This window comes from Osmerus eperlanus, chromosome 23, assembly GCF_963692335.1.
Source record: "Osmerus eperlanus chromosome 23, fOsmEpe2.1, whole genome shotgun sequence".
NCBI lineage: Eukaryota > Metazoa > Chordata > Actinopteri > Osmeriformes > Osmeridae > Osmerus > Osmerus eperlanus.
This window is the reverse complement of record NC_085040.1, coordinates 11,229,011-11,252,302: the sequence shown is the minus strand read 5'-3', so window position 1 is coordinate 11,252,302 and position 23,292 is coordinate 11,229,011. Positions and strand designations below refer to the sequence as shown.

The 23,292-nt window shown below is 45.2% G+C and overlaps 3 non-coding genes across 3 annotated transcripts; all 3 read right to left on the bottom strand.

Annotated features, from left to right (window-relative positions):
* Window positions 1-5,147: 5,147 nt before the first annotated feature.
* LOC134010174 (5S ribosomal RNA) lies at window positions 5,148-5,266 on the bottom strand. Its single transcript, XR_009928321.1, has one exon. It is a non-coding gene; the product is annotated as a 5S ribosomal RNA (ribosomal RNA).
* A 143-nt stretch (window positions 5,267-5,409) lies between these two features.
* On the bottom strand, window positions 5,410-5,528 carry LOC134010163 (5S ribosomal RNA). The gene has a single exon (XR_009928313.1). It is a non-coding gene; the product is annotated as a 5S ribosomal RNA (ribosomal RNA).
* A 14,704-nt stretch (window positions 5,529-20,232) lies between these two features.
* LOC134010152 (5S ribosomal RNA) lies at window positions 20,233-20,351 on the bottom strand. Its single transcript, XR_009928302.1, has one exon. It is a non-coding gene; the product is annotated as a 5S ribosomal RNA (ribosomal RNA).
* Between the last annotated feature and the right edge of the window lie 2,941 nt (window positions 20,352-23,292).

The following is a 23,292-nucleotide window of genomic DNA, read 5'->3' as shown; positions in this document are numbered from 1 at the left end:
CAAGTAACCTCCTTCAACAACATACTGTAAAGGGCTCACCCGGGAATTGAACCCAGGACCTCTCACACCCGAAGCGAGAATCATACCCCTAGACCAGGGGTCTTCAATAGGCGGCCCGCGGGCCGAATCCGTCCCCCGAGCAACTTTGGACTGGCCCCCGGAGTGTGCTCCGGTAACCTCATTCAGTTCGTGACTATGACAAAAAAAAAAAAATCACTCAGGGCCAGACTTACCATTGGGCTTGACTGGGCTCCAGCCCATGGTCCCCGTCCTGTAGGGGCCCCGCCCGTTTACGTGCAGCGGAGGACTGAGCTATTAGCCAGAAAGCTAAGTTATGCTAGCAAGATTTATAAACAAGAACATTGTGTACGGTTGACAAACCGTAAATATAATTTGACAATATGTTTGACAAGAAGACTAGCTAGCTAAAAAGCCATGTCATTGTCCCCAAATCAATATCAAGGTTTTCACGAACAAGGTATCGGCCATATACTAGCTAGTAGCCTACTAGGCTACAGTACGGCCGCAGCATGTGTAGCGGGTTGAATAGCAAATGGATGTGAGATGATCGCATCAAAGTTGACATATTCTCCAAACAGTCATTATAATTTGACAGTATGTTTAACAACAAGACTAGCCAGCAATCTAGCCATGTCATTGTCCCCAAATCAAATCAATATTTTTATGTGTTGGCCGCAGTCTGAAGTAGAGCTAGGTTGACTAGCGAGGTGAATCGAATGGGATGTGAGATGAGCGGTTACGTGACACTGACACAGTAAATTCAGAAAAGTAACATTTTCCAAATAGGTTAAAAGAAATATTGAAGTCACCCATTGTTGTAATTACATGTTAGCTTGGTAAAGTTTCTCAAAATTGTAAACGGAGGTTTTGACTGCGTGACTGCGTCCCTGATGTTATTGTTACTTATTTCAGACACTTTGTACAGGCTCATACCAAGGAAAGATGTTCTTTGCTCATACAATGTAGCCAGCTCAATAATTTAGAACGGTGAACAGTTTTGCTGGAACTACTTGGCTGATTGGCTGCAGCCAATCAGAGTCGAGTATTCACCCAGACCATGGTATAATAACTTAAAAAAATGTTTTGTCATTGGAGAACATTTAGTCATTGAATCGTTAATTCAGGAGATTCGTTCAAAAATGCTGATTCATCCATGAAACAAGTGAAGTATTTGAGTAGTTGAATCATGCATTCAAACCAAGTTTTTTTTTAATAATTCAGATTAATTAAACATTTTAATTTGATTTCAGCAATTAACATAAATTATGTTATTGGGTGTGCTCAAGCCTTCGGCGAGAGCACAACCTTTGTTCTCTCACATATATATTATTGGGTGTGCTCAAGCCTTCGGCGAAAGCACAACCTTTGTTCTCTCACATATATATTATTATTGGGTGTGCTCAAGCCTTCGGCGAGAGCACAACCTTTGTTCTCTCACATATATATTATTATTATTATTATTCTTTTTGCCCCCCTAAAACTCAGTCAATATTTGGCCTACATAGACAACGTAGGTGTCAAAAGTTGTCTTGGTAGCGATTGAGTTGCTTCTATTGGAATTTACGTTCCGTTGCATGGTTTGGGCTTAAGTTAAGTTTTTGTGGGGAAAAGTGAAGCTAACGGTGGCTAATTTGCTAGCCACAGTCACTGACGTTACTAACGTCACTAACGTCACGAAAACACGCGTGACTACCTTTGGCAGAACATTCGTTTCGCATCTGTTAACTTGGGGGATAGCTAGGCTGACTATAGCTTTACTGCAAGGCAGCTGCAGAAACGCCACAAGCAAAGAGGCCAGGGTGATAACTATTTACTCATTTTACTTTGTGATATGACACACAATTGTGATGTGTAATGTACAATATAAGCTGATATTATTAAGGAAGTACATCTACTTTCGGAAACAATAGTCTACTATTTCACTGAAATATTAGCATCATGACATTAGCCTGTGTTGCCCGGGCAACACATACTACAGTGGTCTATGATGTATCTGTTTTCAATAGTTAAAATAAACATTCCTCACATATACATTTTCGTTGTAGGATTTATTCTGACATTAGTAAACGATTTGTTGGTGAAATTACCATTACCTGTGGTTTCAAACCAGTGCCACTGCAACGCTGTAGCTTACGCGAGACACACTACAAAAACATCTAGCTACAGTACACAGCTGTTTAGGAAGTCAAACGGCGACAAAAAATGTTCAGCACTCCCCTTACTTAACCCTTGTGTTATCTTCGGGTCATTCTGACCCATCAGTCATTGTGACCCACCGTCGTATTGCGACAAATTTACCGCATACAAAGACAAAGTGAAGCATTTTCTTTTAACAGCTAGGCTGTCTCAGACCCCCCACATTGCAAAGGTTAAAAGAAAATTATTTTAATTTGTTTTTGTATTGGGTAAAATTGGGTAAACACAACGATGGTTCGTTATGAACCTTTGGGTCATGTGACCCGAATGCAGCACGAGGGTTAAATAAAAAGTCTATCTAACTACTAACCTGAACTTCATTGCCACAGCCTAAACGTTGTCAATCTGTTCATGAAAATAATTAATTTCAGCCTAAACCGTACAACGGAACGTTAAATCCAATTCAACCAACGCAATCGCTACCAAGACGAACACAGCAGTAGTCTAGTACTGTACAGTACCGTACTGTAGTAGTACAATTTACCGGGGCAGCTTCTCCACACAGGGCTATATCGCATTTTGCGTTGTTACTGACAATGATCGCTACCAGTGAGCTTTTTATGAATGAGCGATTTTCCACTAAATAAATGTCAAGCTTATTTATGTTTTGGGGGGCATATTTTCAGTTAGCAGATGGTACTGTTTGAATCGCGATTCCATCTTCTACTGCCGGGTAACGTCATAGAATAATCTTCAAAGGGGGTTCTTTATTAATGAATGAATGCAATGAGTAGGCTAAATGCCTGAAAATATCATGAGAAGGGAAAAACTTAAAATGACGTTTAAGTCATAGAGATTAGGTCAATTTTTACACCGGTCTGCCAAATTTATTCGTTTTGATTCAACGATGAGGCTGCCTCTTGCAGGGGAAATGAGAAGACATCTATTTCATTCTACACTTCACTCGTATTTTCAGTTGTAAATGAGCAGCAAAAAAAATGCTTTTAAATCTATGTAATCATTAAAAATAATAAGTATGCATTTTTATATAAAATATACAGAAATATCAGTTGTAAAAATGTAATTCAAAAACGGACCCCTGTGCAACCGACGCAAGCAAGCACACCCTACAATTTCCCCAGAAATTGTACCCTCTCTAGTTGTAACTTGTTTAACCTTTTCATGTTCCTGTTAAATTTGCCTGAAAACGCCTAAACAGCATACCCAAAGTAAATTGGAAGCTGTTCTTGAACCATTTGGAGTACATGCATGTAAATGATCTCTTTTGAAAGCTGACACTCTGAAGTTATGTCCCCTGTTGTCAGGACCCCTGTCAGTCCTTCTAGTGTTGAGTAATAGAAGCTTGAACACAAGGAAAGTGAAAATTTCTATTTCCGCCTAGATTTTGTTTTGAAAACAGAGGCCTGAATAGGCCTAGAGGTGGTAGGTATTATCTGGAAGACTAAATTGGACCACAGGTTGAAGCCTTACCCAATTCAAATCAAAAGTCAAACATAATACCACAATATATTCATATTTGACACATGTTTTTATAAGAGTACATCCAGGAATTTTCTAAAAGGGTCTTTTGGAGACTCCAAAATGACCCTTTGTAACCAAGGTCAAGGTCAAATAAAAAGGTATTATTTTTCATAATTGTTATCTCTGGCCCATCTCTGGTACTTAGAAATATCATATATAATAGCTAAATCCCTAATTAGTAATACTGAAACACAAAAACTGAAGCATGAACACATTGGAGTGCTTTATCTGATTCCAAGGATTGGCGCACAAAGAACACTGATTCTGTCAACCATATTGCGCAATCGACTGTTATTTTGAAGGCTCCACAGACGCATACAAATGAGGTATTGGCATTTTCAGCTAGCTGTCAGCTACAAGGCTAACGAGCTAATTTCAGAGCCAGTCGAAGCCAGTTCGAGAAATTTGTTTAGAACCAGTGTGGGGGGGGGGGGGGGGGGCGGGGGGCAGGACGCACAGACCTAGTTGGCTTTAGAGGGCTGTCAACGGGGCATGGAAGCTCCTATTGGGTCGAACAAGGTGTCAATCAAAAGGGGAGGGTTCAACGGACATTTTGAGACCTTCATTTTGTAAATACTCCGTTGATAAATCGGAGAAAATAACACTTTTATGTGAACAAGTTGTTTCTTCCGTCGGCTAACTTGCATAATGAAACAAAGGATAATGGCTATTCATGAACGTAAAACATTGTATTTGGACGAATTACTTTACATGGTTAGATACTTTGAACCCTTGGGACTTACGCAGATCAAGTTTTGATGGCATGATTTGCACACCTGGACCTATTTGAACAACTTAGGGTGAGTACAACTTTTTTCTTTGGCATTGTTGAAGGAATGTTCACCGGAAAAAGACGTTGACTTTGCTTGCTATTGCGACTTGATCTTGAATTGGTTTATTTCAATGGAAGCACAAGAATCGTAGCTTTCCAACGATGTATAACATGTGTAGCGTCTAAAAAATATATTTTTTAGAATTTAGTGCGTCGTAACTGAGGAAGGGGGAGGCAGCATTTTTGTCTCGCGGGCGAAACAGGAGCGTAAACAGGTTAACTACATGCTCTTATGGTTCTTCCCTTTGGCACTTACTTTGGTTGTTCACAATGTGTACTTCATGTTTTGGCTACTCGCAATGTTTTTGTGGCTATCTTGTTGTTATGATCAGTGACCTATGCACTTTGTAAAGCTCTCTCTTGGAAGTCGCTTTGGATAAAAGCGTCTGCTAAATGAATAAACCAGGCCCAACCCTGCTTAGCTTACGAGATTGGACGAGATCGGGCGTTGCCATGCTGGTTTGGCTGTACGAAATACTTTGACAACCATAGGCAACTTACTCATATCCAGATTTGGTATTTGACAATGCAAGGTGGTCTCTCTCTTGGCAAAATGAAAGCAGCTTCCAGCCCCTTTCATGAAGGACTACTTGTGCATATTGCAAGTGAGCAAAAGAGCATACAGCACCTGGTATTCCCAGGCGGTCTCCCATCCAAGTACTAACCAGGCCCAACCCTGCTTAGCTTCCGAGATCGGACGAGATCGGGCGTTGCCATGCTGGTTTGGCCGTACAAAATAAGTTGACAACCATAGGCTACTTATTCATATCCAGATTTGGTATTTGACAATCCAAGGTGGTCTCTCTCTCGGCAAAATGAAAGCAGCTTCCAGCCCCTTTCATGAAGGACTACTTGTGCATATTGCAAGTGAGCAAAAGAGCATACAGCACCTGGTATTCCCAGGCGGTCTCCCATCCAAGTACTAACCAGGCCCAACCCTGCTTAGCTTCCGAGATCGGACGAGATCGGGCGTTGCCATGCTGGTTTGGCCGTACAAAAAAAGTTGACAACCATAGGCTACTTATTCATATCCAGATTTGTTATTTGACAATCCAAGGTGGTCTCTCTCTCGGCAAAATGAAAGCAGCTTCCAGCCCCTTTCATGAAGGACTACTTGTGCATATTGCAAGTGAGCAAAAGAGCATACAGCACCTGGTATTCCCAGGCAGTCTCCCATCCAAGTACTAACCAGGCCCAACCCTGCTTAGCTTCCGAGATCGGACGAGATCGGGCGTTGCTTTTAAAAAAAATCTTTTTATTAATGTTTTTACATTTCACAAATTTTCAAACAAACATTGTCCATATGGTTACACCACACACCAACATCACAAGATACCCATCACCCACACCAGTTCTCATAATAGCCCCCATACTGTCAACACACCCGAACCCCAGTCACTATCAGTCCGTAGGCAGGTCCTTCTTCAGGAAGCTGGTCCGCACCTTGTCCCCCTTTTTTAAGTCACTTATATACTGGGCAATATATATTCCCTTTGTAAATTCCCGCGACTCACCCTCCACCCTCTTCACCACCGCTTTCCGATACTTCACCACGGCCGGGCCTGCTCTCAGCTCCCGCCGTGCTCCTCTCCCTCCGTTCCTTCCCTCCGCTCTCTTCTCTCCACCTCCCGCCTGCTCCATGTCGCAGCCCAGTTCCAGATCGTCCTCCCCGTCGTTTTTGGCCCCTCCGACCTCGCTGCTGTCCTCCAGAGCCACAACCTCGCCCGCACCGCCTCCACCGTGCGCAGTTTCCCCACCATGCTCCACGTCCTCCTCCACGACCTCCTGGTTCACGCCGTCGCCTTCGCCGCCGACCTCACTCTCGTCCTCCACTCCCGAACTGTCTCCCATCTCATATTCACCTCCTCCTTCGTCGTCAGCCGATTCTTCTCCTTTCTTCTCATTCCGCTCCATTGGCTGGGCGTCCTCTCCCCTCTCGCTTCCTTCTCCGTCGGCGTCCTCCCCGCTCCGCTGGACACACTCCCTCGCGTAGTGCCCAGCCTTGCCACACCTAAAGCATTTAAAATCCGGGCAGTCTCTAAATATGTGCCCTGCTTTAACCCTTGTGTTCTCCTCGGGTCGTTCTGACCCATCAGTCATTGTGACCCACCGTCGTATTGCGACAACTTTACCGCATACAAAAACAAAGTGAAGCATTTTCTTTTAACCGTCGGGCTGTCTCAGACCCCCCACATTGCGAAGGTTAAAAGAAAAGTATTTTTATTTGGTTTTGTATTGGGTAAAATTGGGTAAACACAACGATGGTTCGTTATGAACCTTTGGGTCATGTGACCCGAAGGCAGCACGAGGGTTAATGCACAATCTGCAGACCCTCACCTGTCGGTCATGAATCACTCTGAAAAATTCAGCTCCTCTCAGTGTCTCAAATTTTGTCGAGTAGGGGAGTGACCGCACCTGTTCATTGAAACGTACTTTTAAAAACCGAGTCCCATCAACAACCTCCGTTCCAGGCCATACGCGGCGCTTAATAGCCGAAATGGCCCGAACTCCCCAGTCCTCCAGTTTGGCCAGTATTTTCCCATCCTCCAAATATACTGGCAGGTTCAGAAACGACACCACCATTTCATTGCTAACAATGCAGCTAGCATGCACTAGCGCTCCTTGCACTCTAATGCCGTCCATCAATTTCTCCTTCCCTTCCTCTTCCTTCATGGTAATCTCGTACGTCCTGGGCCCTTTCACCCTGCAGCCCAACACCACTCCACACTCCTTCTTCACACCCCTCAGTAAATCCATCACAGAAACGTTCTCTGTACCTTCAACCACCACCTCCACTGTCAATTCTTTGCCATACCTCGTTTCTTTCTCATTTTGTCTGTCCGATTCTCCTTGGTTTCTTTCCCCTTCACTCCTTTCGTCCGTGTGCTTTTCCATTGTCAAATCCAGTCCGTTGTTTGTTGCCATGATAGCCGTCCGTAACATGAAACACAGAAAACCAAAGTCCCCCAAACAGCAACAGCTGCTGGGGGAAAGACAACTAACACACCCCAAAACTATTTATGAACAAAAACCGAAAAAAAGAAACAAAAATAACAACGTAAGACGACAAAAACTTACTCCACACCAAACACTCTCCACCTGCTCTCAACACTCACTTCCTGGTTCACTCCCTAAAAGGGGCGTTGCCATACTGGTTTGGCCGTACAAAAAAAGTTGACAACCATAGGCTACTTATTCATATCCAGATTTGGTATTTGACAATCCAAGGTGGTCTCTCTCTCGGCAAAATGAAAGCAGCTTCCAGCCCCTTTCATGAAGGACTACTTGTGCATATTGCAAGTGAGCAAAAGAGCATACAGCACCTGGTATTCCCAGGCGGTCTCCCATCCAAGTACTAACCAGGCCCAACCCTGCTTAGCTTCCGAGATCGGGCGTTTTTTTTATTTTTTTTATTATAAAAATACATCTACAATATTTGCTTACACTTCAGCTTACATTATATATATATATATATATATAGCACAGAGCACAGCTCAGAACACCATGTACAAATTACCAGCTTGATCACCTGTTAAATTCCTGCTTTAACAATCTCTCTCAATACAACCATAAACTGAAAACAAACAGCAAAAAAAACAACCACCAAAAGAACACTCAAAACCTAAACACCAAGCCCCCCCCCCCTCTTCCTTCTCTATAAATCTACAATCCTTCAAAATACCTTCTCAAAGTCCCCTTGTCCATACTTGTACATCAGTCCCACATCCTTTTTTAACATCCCCACAAATATGTCCTACACTTTTACCCTCTTAGCTTCAAAACGTGCCAAGTTCCGCCTTAAGTACACTGCATATCTTGCATGGGACAACACATAGTTCAATAACTCTATATTTACACCCCTCACTCTCTCCCACACACCAAACAATACTAAACACCTCCAATCAAACCTTCCTATCCATTCCACCCCCCAGTATGACGCCAATAATAGCTTAACCCTTGTGCTGCCTTCGGGTCACATGACCCAAAGGTTCATAACGAACCATCATTGTGTTTACCCAGTTTTACCCAATACAAAAACTAATAAAAATAATTTTCTTTTATCCTTTGCAATGTGGGGGGTCTGAGACAGCCCAACGGTTAAAAGAAAATGCTTCACTTTGTTTTTGTATGAGGTAAATTTGTCGCAATACGACGGTGGGTCACACGGCTGATGGGTCAGAATGACCCGAAGATAACACAAGGGTTAAGCCTTACATAAAACCCAGACACAGAGTTGCATTCAAACATCATGTGCATCAAGTTTTCATCCTCCTCCTCACACACATCACACACCCGCGACACTGACCTGTCTATCTGATGAATCACCACCTTAGTGTAAATCCTGTTGTGCCTAAGCATGAAATCAAAATGTGTACATTCAAGACTATTAAGTTTCACCATTAAATTACCCCACAAACATTCCATATCCAATCCCGGAAACACACACCTCCACACTTTCTCTGAGGCAGGTACCCTAACCTTCCCAGCTAGCAGAGCCCAGTAGATATATTTTACCCTGGCAGAGGACAGTGCCCGGCTAGACTCCCCCGTCCCCACCTGTAAGTCAGGCAATGTTCCCACATCCCCCACACACACAGAACTATCCAGAATCTCAACCCACTCCCTAGGGAAGCACTCCTTTAACCTCTCAAAGACCCCTAACACTGTCCCTCTGCCGATATCCCACTCCACTGCCCAGATAGTGTCCAGGATTGCCTGATCCGTCAGGAACCCTGGGATCACCTCATACCTAAAATCCCGAACCCTCACCATACCTGCCTTCATGAACACCTTACTCTCCAAAAGCCTTCCCCTTGATTTCAGCACAGGATTTAAAAACACCGGCATATTCAAAATCACCCCTGCTGATACACATGAATAGTTAATTTGTGGCAAAAGCTCCCCCCAAGCCCTGAACACCTCCTTATAAAACTCAGGTGCCCCTGCATATGTTGCACCCCTGAAAACAGGAGAAATAATCACGAGAGTGATTTGTACTTGTTTCTCTCTTGCAGGGGTTTATTGCAATGAAGTTAACACACTTGTATCAACATTTCAAATGTCCGACCTTGGAACAACAACATTGACCAAATAATTTCACATATAATATACAACAAATATCAAAATAGTCTTCCACCACATTGTCTGTACTGGCCCACAATGGCGGAGCGCAGGTTCATGGGCACAGAAAACGTGGTGTCTCTACTCTCAAAATATACACACAAAAACTTAACTTAGCTTAGTTAAAATAACTTGGTTCAATGCAAAACGTCTCAATTACGGGTGACAAGTGCAAAACGTCTCAATTACAGGTGACAAGAAAACAACAATTGGTAACGTTTACCTGAAAACAGGAGAAATAATCACGAGAGTGATTTGTACTTGTTTCTCTCTTGCAGGGGTTTATTGCAATGAGCAGAAACAACACGGAAATCCCCTAGTGGCGGGTAAAAGACATAAGCAATCGATAAAGAACACAGGATTCAGGCATTCTGGCTGATAACCGATAATATGACTGAAATGACCTGAAAACAAAACGACATACTTATCTAACATGAAAAATAACGAACAATTCTTTACCTTGAGGCTTCTGTGAATTCACATTTATTGTAAACCTATTTTAACCATTGTCTTTTAAAGCATGAAATCACTTTATGAAATACACTGCTGTATAAAAGAAAACTATACTATTCTAACCTATCACACATACATCCCTGGCTTCAGACACATTAACAGGCCAGAATCCCCACAACCACTAACCTTATGTACCCAGTGGCGAAAAAACTCCATCCACCCATGACCCTGCTCCCCATACAAACATTTCTTCACTGTCCTGACCCGCATGGCTTTCAGTTTAACTTCAATGTCCATTAATTTCAACCCCCCCTTAACATAATCTGCAATCAGAACATCATGAGCAATCTTAACCGCTCCCCCACCCCCACCCCCACCCCACAAGAAGCCAGATACCATCCCCTTGATTTCCTTCAACACCCACACAGGCATATCCAAAACACCTAATACATAGACACATTTAGACATCAGCAAAGCATTCACCACCACCACTTTACCCCTTAATTTCAATTTTCTTTGTTTCCAGAAGTTCAAAGTGGTCTTGATCTTGTTAATCACCCCAGTCCACGTAATGTCTCTGGCCTCACATTCATCCACCCCAATATTCACACCCAAAACCTTCACATAGTCCTTGACAGTTCTAAAAGGAACGTTACATGTGGATATGTCCATTTCTTTTGCACACAACATTTCACTTTTCTCAACATTCACCCTTGCCCCAGATGCCTTCCCATATATATCAAAACATTTCATTAAACATTTCACACTCTCCACATCCATTACAGTACATGTTGTATCGTCAGCATAGTGATGCAGGACACTCACTCCTCCCCCTGGCATTCTCACACCACGGACACCACAATCACTCTTAACAAATGCTGCCAAGGGCTCCACTGAAATGCTGTAAAGCATTGCAGACAGTGGGCATCCCTGCCTTATAGACCTGCCCAGTGGAAAGGAGTCAGTCAGCACCCCATTACACTTCACAACACTTCGTGCTGCCCCATATAACAGCTCCACCCATCCTCTCAATCTAGGCCCAAACCCAAACCTTTCCATGGTCTCCAGTAGGAACCGGTGCTCCACTCTATCAAAAGCCTTGTTCAGATCCAGGCAGAGCACTACCCCTCCCACATCCTGCATATGCCTCACAACATCCCTGATAGTGCATATGGTGTCTGCAATATCCCTCCCCGGAACCCCATAAGCCTGAGTAGGTGCAATGATACTTCCCATCACCTTTTTAAGTCTGTTGGCTAGTATTTTAGCCAACACCTTATGATCAATGTTCAGTAAAGAAATAGGCCTATGATTTTCAAGTTTCAAATGACTCCCCTTCCCTTTGTAAAGCACTGTTAAAACTCCTAAGGCCATTGACTCAGGCACCACCCTCCTCTCCTCCATGCACTCAAACACCCGCATCAACAGAGGGGCCAGGATCCCACTAAATGCACCATAGAATTCAGCAGTAAGGCCATCTGAACCTGGACTTTTATTTAAATTCAGCCCAGATATTGCACCTGTGACCTCATCCCTCGTGATATCAGCCTCACACATCCCCACATCCTCCACCGCCACCCTTGTCTTCACAGCTTCCAGCACACTCTACATACACTCCTCCTTCACCCCACCCGAAGTATATAAACTCTCATAGAAAGACTGTACCGTGCTTAAAATACCCACCAGATCTGTAACTCTCTCCCCTTGGTCATCGATCAGCTCAGTAAAATAACCCTTCTGCTGCCTCCTCTTTTCTAGCCCAAGAAAAAATGCTGTGCTCCTCTCCCCCTCCACCACGTACCTTGCTCTACTCCTCACCACTGCCCCTGTGCACCTATGCCTGTCCACAGCCCTCATCTCCTCCCGCACCCTCAAATACTCTGCAGTGTCATATCCAGCATCAGCCTCTATCATTCCCAACTCAAAGGCCATCTGTGACTTAAGGGCTTTCTCATCCCGCCTCCTCCTCTGACCAGCTTGCCTAGCAAAACCCATTGCTATCTGCTTAAACTTTACCTTCAACCCCTCCCACCACTCACACACATCCGATTCATACAGACGTTCAGACATGGCATCACGCACACACTCTTTCACTGCTACTCTAAACCCCTCATCCTTCAACAGACCAGTATTAAAGCACCACAATCCTCCCCCCTCCCCTCCCGTACCTTCCCCAACCTGAAAGACAGAGCATCATGGTCGCTGAAGAATGCGTCCCTGTACTCCATCCCTCCCAGCAGGTGTACACATGCTTCATGTGCTACACACAGATCAATACGTGACTGCTTCAGCTCCCCCATTACCCACTGCCGCCGGGAGAACACCCGCTCATCTGGGTGGCCCTCCCTCCACACGTCCACCAAGCCCTTCCCCTTCATTATTCTTCGCAACACATCACGGGATGAGTCTGATACAAAGCATGCACTTCTTGAGGCATCCAACCTATCCATCTTCACATTAAAATCCCCGACAAACATACAATTCCCCACACACAACCTTTCCAGAGACATAAACAGTGTCCGTCTATCAATTTCTATATTCGGAGCATACACATTATACAGTACATACTCCACCCCCTGAAATTTAAACCCCACCCCCACCACCCTCCCACCTGTGTCCGTGTACAATAAATGCACTCCAGACACCACACCCGGCCTGACCAAAATAGCCACCCCACACACTCGTTCTCCCCTATTGCTCACAAATATTTGTCCATGCCATCTCTGTCGAACATCTCCCATGCACTGCTCGGTCCAATGAGTTTCCTGTAGGCACAAAATGTCCGCTGGGAAAGCTTCAACCACAAGCTCAAATTTTTCCATGCTTCTAAGCCCATTTGTGTTGATTGAAACAACATTGACCATAATGAACAAGATAAAAAGTGTCACAACCACCCATTATCTTTCAGAGCTTTTGTCCTTCCTCTGTTTCTTTTTCCGGGCCGGCAATGGCTTTTTTACCACCACCGGCTCTCCATTGCCACTCCCCATTACTCCATTTGAGGACCCTTCTCCTGACGGCTCCTCTTGTGAACCCTTCCGTTTGTCACCTCCCACAGGATTCGCTCCTCCAAAGATCATCTTCCCAGCAGCTGCAGACACCCCAGGACGTGTCACCTTTCCTTCTCTCTGCTCATCTGCATCAGCTTTGTCTGGCTCCTCCTCGCTCTCAAGAAGCACACAGTCCAGACTGGCACCGATATCCTCCCCCACCACTCCGGTCTCCTGCCCGGATTCAGGCTCCATATGCTCCTCTTCCGCATCGTCTTCCTCCAACGCCTCCTCACTGCCACTTTCCTCCAACTCAGTCTCCTCCACCACTCCTGTTCCTTCTTCCCTGGGGTGGGCAGCTCCAGCCGTTCCACCCGCCTGGGAACAGACACACTGCCCGTCATCCCTCCCACATCCAGCACAGCCACGATCTCCCCCACTTTCACATTCCCTTGGCTGTATACACAGTCTGCACACTTTGACCTGACGGTCATGAATCACTCTAAAGTACTCCATGCCTTCCATTGTTTCAAATCTTGTTGAGTACGGCAGAGATCTCACAGTGTCATTAAACTTGACCTTCAGGAAGCGTGTTCCATCTGCAATCCTTGTCCCCGGCCAGAAACTCCTCTTCACTGGTGAAGCTGCCTCCACACCCCATGTAGTAAGCCGCTCCACAATAGCTCCGTCAGAAATGTACACCGGCAGATTTAGGAACGAGACTACCATCTCATCCATCGACAGATCCTTCGCCATAATGTTACATCCCCTTATTTTGAAGCCATCCACCAATTTCTCCTTCCCTCTTAAGTTTGACATGGTAACTTCATACCTTTTGGGGTCCTTGAAGCGGCAGCCACACACCAGTCCACAAACTTCCTTTATCCCTCTCAACAGTTCCATCATTGTAATCCGTTCTTCACCGGCAATCTCCACAGCTACAGTCAAATCCTTTTCAAATTTCAGGTCAGCTCTTTTACCTCCAACATCCTCATCCTGTTGTCTGCTCACCGCCTTCTTCACCATTATATTTTCCATCTTCTTAGCAAAGTCCCCCAATCAGCAAGAACTGTTGGGGGATTTAGTGCTTCAGTGAACACCTCTTTCAAATCCAAACACAAGTAACAACCAGATGAAAAAGTGTAGCAAACAGAAGGAAAAAAAACTCTCCAAACAAACACACAGTCCACCTGCTCTCTGTCCAACACTTCCTGAATTCACTTCCTGAAAGGGGTGTTGCCATGCTGGTTTGGCCGTACAAAATAAGTTGACAACCATAGGCTACTTATTCATATCCAGATTTGGTATTTGACAATCGAAGGTGCGCTCTCTCTCTGCAAAATGAAAGCAGCTTCCAGCCCCTTTCATGAAGGACTACTTGTGCATATTGCAAGTGAGCAAAAGAGCATACAGCACCTGGTATTCCCAGGCGGTCTCCCATCCAAGTACTAACCAGGCCCAACCCTGCTTAGCTTCCGAGATCGGGCGTTGCCTTTTTTTTTAAAATCTTTTTATTGGTGTTTTCTTCAATTCACAAGTTTACAATACACACTGATATTCATATATGCATAATCACACACAAAAACCACCACCACTTCTCCCACGGAACATTATTTACAAAGCAACTCCTTCGTCAGCAATTGATTAACATTTTTCCCCCTTTGCCTTCAGAAATTAATGTATTCCCATGCACAAAGAAGGATTTTACCTCCACTCCACCATAAGTCCAAAGAAGTCCAATGCTTCTCTTCATGAGTGTTTTAAACAAGAGTTTTATCTTGACCTTGCGCCCTTCAAAGTGGGCAAAGTTCCGTCGTAGCACCACAGCATATCTGGCGTGACTTAAAACAAAGTTAATTAAACACAGATTAGCTTTTTTGCTCTTAGCAAACACCCCAAACAAAAACAAAGGCCTCCACCCATCCTCCAAGTCCAACTCCCAACTCCAGTTCTCCACCAACAAGGCCTTGATGAAATCAACCAAATCAACACAATCCAAAAAATAATGTAAAAAGCTCTCATGACCACCATCACACATTACATTCACCTCATTATTAATAGCATGTAGCACCACGTTTGTGTATACCCTGTTGTGTCTTATCAGAAAGTCATTATTTTCGCATTCAATGGTGTTATATTTTATGTTTAAGTTTGACCAGATTTTCTTCACCTCCATATCCACAAAAACTCTACTCCACACCTTTTCCACCGCTGGCTCCTTGAACATATTACCAATTAACCATCCATATATTTTCTTTACACTCATACTGTCCATCATACATTTCTCGCCATCCTCCATTACATACATCACCGGCATACAGTCATCCCTATGAAACACACATTGTGTTTGCAAGAGAGTGGCCCATTCCAAAGGTATGCTTGACTTGATTTTTTCATATATTTTGCAAACTTCCTCTCTGCTCAACATTCCCTCCCTCTCACACACCGTGTCATATATACAGTTCCCTCTGAGAAATCCCGGGATGGCCTCATAAACAATGTCCTTCACTTGCTTTATGCCTCCTAAGAAGAACTTGGGCTCATACAAAGTTTTTTGGTTCCACTTGATCTTCTCATTTAAAAACAGAGGCAGATTCACAATCCCAGTTAAAGTCTCACAATCATATTCCACCTTTGGCAGAATCCGTCTCCAAGCCTCCAGCACCTCCCTGTATATCTCTGGTATTCCAACCGTCATTGACTGCTTGAACCCCATGTACCAAGCACTGTCCCCCATCCCTCCCACATCATCAACATATTTCCTTAAAAACTCCTTCCACCCATAGTCCCACCATATATTTTCTCACAGTTTTTATCCTCAGTGCAGTCTTCTTCGTTTCCAAATCCACTAAGTTCAGACCTCCCACCCACCATTTCCCCACCAGAGTGTTCTTTGCAATTTTAACACCTTTCCCTTCCCACATGAAATCACACACTATTTTATTCAGAGCCTTCATAACCCACTCTGGCATGTCAATGACGTTCATCACATATACACACACTGATAGTAGCAAACTATTTACCACAATGACCTTTCCCTTTAAACGCAATCTTCTCCCTCTCCACGATATACATACAGTCCGTATTTTATTAATCACCCCTGTCCAAGTCACATCCCGTGCCTCCTGACTGTCCACTCCTAAATGCACACCCAACACCTTGATATATTTCTCCTCCACCCTTAACCCCACTTCTCTCTCCACCCGTCCTATATACATTATTTCCGACTTGTCTTTATTAATCCTTGCCCCTGACGCTTGTCCATATTTCTCCACCAGCTGTAACACCCTTTTCACACTTTCCCCATCCCTCACCGTGATTGTGGTATCATCGGCATACTGATTGACTACACATCTCCCTCCATATGGCAGCCCAATCCCTGTCACCCCTTGATCCCTCTTAATCAGTGTGGCCAGAGGCTCTGCACAGATGGCATATAATAGTGCAGATAGAGGACATCCCTGCCTCACAGACCTCCCCACCTCAAATCTATCGGTCAACACTCCATTCACCTTTACACAGCTCCTGGCACTCCCATATAACCTCCTCACCCAACCCACCATTCTGTCTCCAAACCCCACCTTCCCCAATACCCTGTACAAAAACTCATGCTCTACCCTATCAAATGCTTTATACCAGTCTATCCCATTACAACTCCCCCTATCTTATCTCTCTTCAAGTATTCTATCACATCCCTAACTGTCCCTAATGTGTCTGCTATATCCCTACCTGGCACACTATAACTTTGTGTTGGCTGCACTATCTCCCCTATGACCCTCTTCATCCTATTTGCCAACACTTTGGTCAGTATTTTATAGTCTACATTCAATAAACTAATTGGCCTATAGTTCTCCAGATCTAATTTACTTCCCTTCTTGTACAATATAGTGATTACCCCCTCTACCATTCTACTCTGCACCACCCCTGTTCTCTCCATCCCTCTAAAAACTCCCACTAAAATTGGTGCCACCTCGTTTTTATACACTTTGTAGAACTCTGTCCCTATCCCATCACTCCCCGGGCTCTTCCCACTGTTCAGACCCCCTATCGCTTCTATCACCTCTGCCACATTAATTTCCCTGTCACACCACCCCCTATCCATCTCCCCTAACTCACTTTCCATACTATCCAACACCTCCTCCATGCTACCCTCATCCACTCCTCCTCTCTGATACAATTCCCCATAAAACTCCTGCACCCTCTCCAGTATCTCCACATAGTCATTTGTTGTCACCCCCTCCTTATTATTGATTTCATGTATGTATGTCCTACTCTGCTTTCTCTTCTCCAGCCCTAAGAAATATCCGGTACATTTCTCCCCCTCCAGAGCATATACCGCCTTACTCCTCAGAATTGCCCCTCTACATTTTTCCCTCTCAAACCTGTCTAAATCCATTTTTGCCTCCAAATAACTCTCCATACTATACCCCTCCTCATCCTCGGCCCTGTTTAACTCCACCCTCAGCCTTTCCCTCAAACCCTGTTCTTCCTTCACCCTCCTCCTTTTCCTTTTCCTACTATACCGGATACTGATTGATTTAATCATATCCTTCACCACCTCCCATCTCTCCCCTACCCTCTCATCCACCCTATCAACCTCCCTATACTCTTCTACCCTCTCTGTTTCCCTACCTAATAACTCCCTAATCTGCTGCTCATACTCTTCCTCCTCAATATACCCTGCATTCAATATCCACAATCCTCCTCCTACCTCCTCTTGCCCTACCTTAATTCTAAACCTAACTGCATCATGATCACTAAAGCTATTTCCCTGGTGTCTTATACTATCCACATAACCTATCATGTCCCCCTGTACTAAAACTAAATCTATCCTACTCTGTTTCAAAACGCCTTCCCTCATCTGCCTCCTCGTGAATTCCCTCATATCTGGATGCTCATTTCTCCAAACATCTATCAATCCATTGTCCCTCATCATATTAAGCAAAATACCCCTTGACATTTCCCACCTAAACTCAACCCCTTTCCCTACATCTAATCTACTGCATTTAGTATTAAAATCCCCCACTAGTATGCACCTCTCAGTCACCAACCCCTCTAACTCCTGCAGTACCCCTCTAACTATCTCTATCTAACTCTGTTTGGCACATAGACATTTATTAATCTAAATTCTTCCTCCCGATATCTGAACTCTATGACTAAAATATGCCCTGTCTCATCCCTGTACACCTCCCTGGCCTCTTCCACTTTATCCTTCTTAATTAAAATCGCCACCCCCCGTGCGTTCCTAGCCCCATTATTGTGAAACATGTCACCTTCCCATTCCTCCCTCATTTCCTTCACCTTGTCCTCATCCCAGTTTGTTTCCTGTATACACATAATGTCACTCCTATATACATACACCAGTTCCTTCATTTTCCTTCTGGCTCTTAGGCCATTAACATTTACAGACGTTACAGTGGTCATGAGAGCTAAACCAAAAAAGAAAGAAATGAAACCAATCATATTAAAATTGTCACTTGCCATCTCCCAGCTGTTCGCCACTCTGCAGCCCCCGTCTTTGGTCCTTCTCAGCGTCCCTCTCGTCCCGCCGTCGTTGCGCCACAATGAATAAGCCTTTTACTGCGCCTTTCAAAGCCTCCTCCTCCTCGACCTTCTTTCGCGCTTTGTGGCCCACATTCCTCTGTGGCAGCCCCTCCAGCCGCGGCTCGCCCTCGCCTCTCTCCCTTCTTTTCTCCACTGCTTTCCGCCGCTTCTCCGCCGTAGCTGTCGCTCCGGGCCTCTCCTGCTTCCTGCCAGCTCCTTGCTCCATGCTCTCCTCTGCCCCTTCCTCGTGCTCCATCTCGTCGTCCAGTTCGTCCTGGGTGTCGTCCTGGTCCCCTCCAACCACGCTCGCATCCTCTGCTCCCGAGCTCTGTCCCGTCATGAGCTCGCCGCCTCCCTCCTCCTCCTTGCCAGCCAAGTCCTCTCCTTCCTCCTCGTTCAGCTCCTCTGTCTGGACGTCCTCTCCCCGCTCACTCCCTTCTCCATCTTCATCCTCCCTGCTCCGCTGTGCACACTCCCTGGCATAATGTCCGGTTTTGCCACATTTAAAACATTTGAAATCCGGACAGTCTTTAAAAATGTGCCCCGGCTTTATGCACAGCCTACTGACTCTCACCTGCCGGTCATGGATCACCCGAAAGTATTCTGTGCCCCTCAATGTCTCGAACTTGGTGGAATATGGGAGCGAACGGACCTGCTCTGTAAAACGCACCTTTAAAAAGCGCGTCCCATCCACAATCTCCGTTCCAGGCCACACCCGACGCCGAACAGTCGAGATGGCCTGTACTCCCCACTCCTCCAGCCTCGCTAGAATTCTGCAATCCTGCAGATACACCGGCAGGTTGATGAATGACACCACCATCTCATTGTTTACAATGTCACTGCCATGCACCAGAGCCCCTCTCACTCTGATGCCATCCATGAGGTTCACCTTCCCGTCATTTTCCTTCATAGTCAGCTCATACCTCTCGTCCTGCAGCCAAGCACCACTCCACACTGCTTCTTCACCTCCTTGCACAAGTCCATTGTGGAAATGTTTTCAGTTCCTTCCACCACCACTTCCACAGTCAACTCCTTCCCATTTTTGTCACCGTCCTTAACTCTCTCCTTTTCTTTACCTTCAATTGGCACGTTTGCTCCATTAGATGTTTGTTTGTCTTTCGTTTGTCTGTCCAATCCTCCTTCACTCCTTTTGTCCATGTGCTGTTCCATTGTTAAATCCAGTCCATTGTTCGTTGCCATGCTAGCCGTCCGCGACATAAAACAGAACCACAAAAAGTCCCCCAAACAGCAACAGCTGCTGGGGGAAAGGCAACTAACACAAACACAAAACTATTTACGGACAAAAAATGAAAGAAAGAAACGAAATAACACTGTATCACGACAAAAACGTACTCTGAAACAAACACTCTCCACCTGCTCTGTGCGCACTCACTTCCTGTGTGTCACAAAGTGGGCGTTGCCATGCTGGTTTGGCCGTACAAAATAAGTTGACAACCATAGGCTACTTATTCATATCCAGATTTGGTATTTGACAATCCAAGGTGGTCTCTCTCTCTCTCTCTCAGCAAAATGAAAGCAGCTTCCAGCCCCTTTCATGAAGGACTACTTGTGCATATTGCAAGTGAGCAAAAGAGCATACAGCACCTGGTATTCCCAGGCGGTCTCCCATCCAAGTACTAACCAGGCCCAACCCTGCTTAGCTTCCGAGATCGGACGAGATCGGGCGTTGCCATGCTGGTTTGGCCGTACGAAATAAGTTGACAACCATAGGCTACTTATTCATATCCAGATTTGGTATTTGACAATCCAAGGTGGTCTCTCTCTCTCTCTCGGCAAAATGAAAGCAGCTTCCAGCCCCTTTCATGAAGGACTACTTGTGCATATTGCAACTTACCTACTAGGATACCTACCTTGATGGGAACATAATCCTCCTCTTCACCTTTTTTCCTGGGGATAGGGTTAGGGTTAGGTGTAGCATTAATAACGAGGAAACACCCTGTGGGACCCCAACGGGACCACAGTACAGGTGAGACCCCAATTAGGCACGCGCACCTGAAACCCCACTCACTCCGTCCCCCTGAAATGAATGAATGAGCAGGAGTCTGTTTTATAGGCTCCTCCCTTTCCACTGCCAGACCTATTGACCAATAGGAGTAGTATTAGTAACCCTCAGGGAAACAATTGTCCGAAGACTTTACTACCACCTATTGTTACATAGCATATTCTTCTTGGACGTATTGTTCCTGATGATCCTATGTCCATGACTTGTTTTCTTCTTTCCAACCTGACCCTATTGGCAAATAGGAGCCTATCAGTATTAACAACCCCCAGGGATGACATACTGTTGTCCGAAGACATTAACACTACCCATTGCTAAGGTCATCAGAATAAAAAAATCTTGTGTCCAAGTCTTCATCCAACATCTTGTGTCCAAGTCTTCTTCCAATAACCTATGTTCAAGTCTTCATCCAACATCCTGTGTCCAAGGGTTAGGTTAGGGTTAAGGGTTAGGGTTTAGGGGTTAGGTTTAGGGTTGTATGTCTGAGAAATCCCATCACCAAGCAGATCGGAAAACCGGTAAGCGAGGATCAGAGTGAGTGCACTGGCATCTTCCAGGGACCCCGGGATACAACGCCAAGAGACAGGGGCTAGGCCCCTCCAGGAACCCAAAAGGGGACCCAGGCCGGGTGTCCAGTGGTACGCAAGCCACCCAACCTCCGGAGTGGAGGAGATCACTCAGGGGGACAGGAAACAGAGGTGGGCACATGGATAGCCCGTCTCTGTATCCACCTAGGCACGCCAGTGAAACAGTGTCAAAGCTCAGGTGGGTGGGGTGATGGTGTGTCGTGGAGGGGGTGATGATTACCGTGGTGAGGGAGGCGCTGACGGGGGGCAAGGGGGCCTTTGGGAAGGTAGTATAGCGGAGTAAAGCGCGCTCAGCCGCGGAAGCTGACGCAGGCGTGAGGTGGTGGTCGATGCATCAGGGGCATTGGTGTCCGGGGGTGGCGGGGGTTTCTTTGAGGCCCGTGCCAGCGGCCATTGAGATGGTGAAGCACCGGGTCCTCTTTAAAGGCAGGTGATTAAGGTGGAGCCAAGGGGCGAGCGTTGAGGCCCTTGGGGTAGAGTGAGGATAGTCTCCAGATCCATTTCTGTTCACATGCGCGGCGTTGTCGGGGCGTCCAGGTGGGTCCGCACTCAAGGCCGCACATGTGAAGGGAGTCAACCCCATGACGAAGAAAGTGGGGGACAAGATGAGTGTCCAGACGGCGGCAGTTATTGACCTCATAGAGGTTAGGGTTAGGGTTAGGTTTGTGGAAAGGTCTCAGCCCAATGATGGGCTGGAGTTGCACTGGCACAAGTCCTGTGTTTTTATTCAATGTTTTTTTGTGTCCCCAGTAAAGAAGGTGAAGAGGAGGATTATTATATTCCCATCCAGGTAGGTATCCTAGCAGGTAAGTATCCCAGGTAAGTAAACCACTAAATACCCTATACTTTAGATCTGTGTTGATCTTTTTTCTTTTTTTGTCCTACAGGAACCCTTCTGCCCCCCACTGGTCATCATGGGTAAGTATCACAGGTAAGTAAGTATGTGCATATATACACTCTTTTCTGATTCCTGGTATTGTTAATAACTTTTTTCTCTTTCCCCAGGAATCCCTCACCTCCCACTCGGAAGGGTTAGGGTTAGGGTTTAGGGTTAGGGTAAGGGTTAGGTTTGGGTTAGGGTAGGGTTAAAGAGAAAAACTGGATGGTCTTAAAAAGCGCGGGCCTATCATTTCTGTGTTTAAAAATATATAAAAAAAAGAAAGGAAGGAAAACAGAAGTACAAAAAACGTGTTGTGAAATAATGTGTGTGTTTTCTTTTACAGGTGCTGTGTGGTGATGGCTGAGTGGATGGTGCTGAGGATTGGAGGACCAAGGTAGGTGTTGTTGAGTTTGTTCTTTAGTGTGTAGATCTATGTGACAGTATGTAAGTGTGTGCGTGTGTATGGATACATAGTCAGGTGAGTTATGTGTGTGTATATTATTTTAAGTAATGTATGCGTAAGAATATGTATGAGTGGGTACATGTATATGTTCCAAAGTGTTGTGAGGTAATGTGTTTGTTCTTTTGCAGGTGCTGTGTGGCGATGGATGAGTGGATGATACTGATCAAGGTAAGTATTGTTGAAGGTGTAGTCTATTTATGAGTGACGTAGGTCCTGTATGAGATGAAGAGTGTTATGTTTTTTCATTCAGTCCCAGGGGTGTAATTGTATTTAACTGTGTGATCCATTTTCTTTCGGCGTGTTTCCGCTGTCCACTGGACCACCCGGACCCCGACTCCACACCAGATATGATGAGGTGAGTGACGGGGTGCTCCTGGAAGTGTGTGACGAGTGTTGTTTGTAGGTGTGCCCGTGAGATGTTGTACAGATGTTGTTTGAGTCTGGTGTCTATTGAAGAGCCGGTTTCTCCTATATAGTGTTTGTGGCAGAGGGTGCAGGTGATGATGTATACGGCGTTCGAGGTTTGTAAGGTGAGGTTGTCCGGGACCGGAGCTGATGTGTGGCTGTGAGGGTTTGTAATGAATTTTCTGTATTTATAGTGAAGTGTATGAGGTTTGGCTGCTGGAGAGGGCATGGTGCTGAATTTGGTGTGTATGAGTATGTCCTTTAAACTTTTATTTCTTCTGTATGCCGAAATGATCCT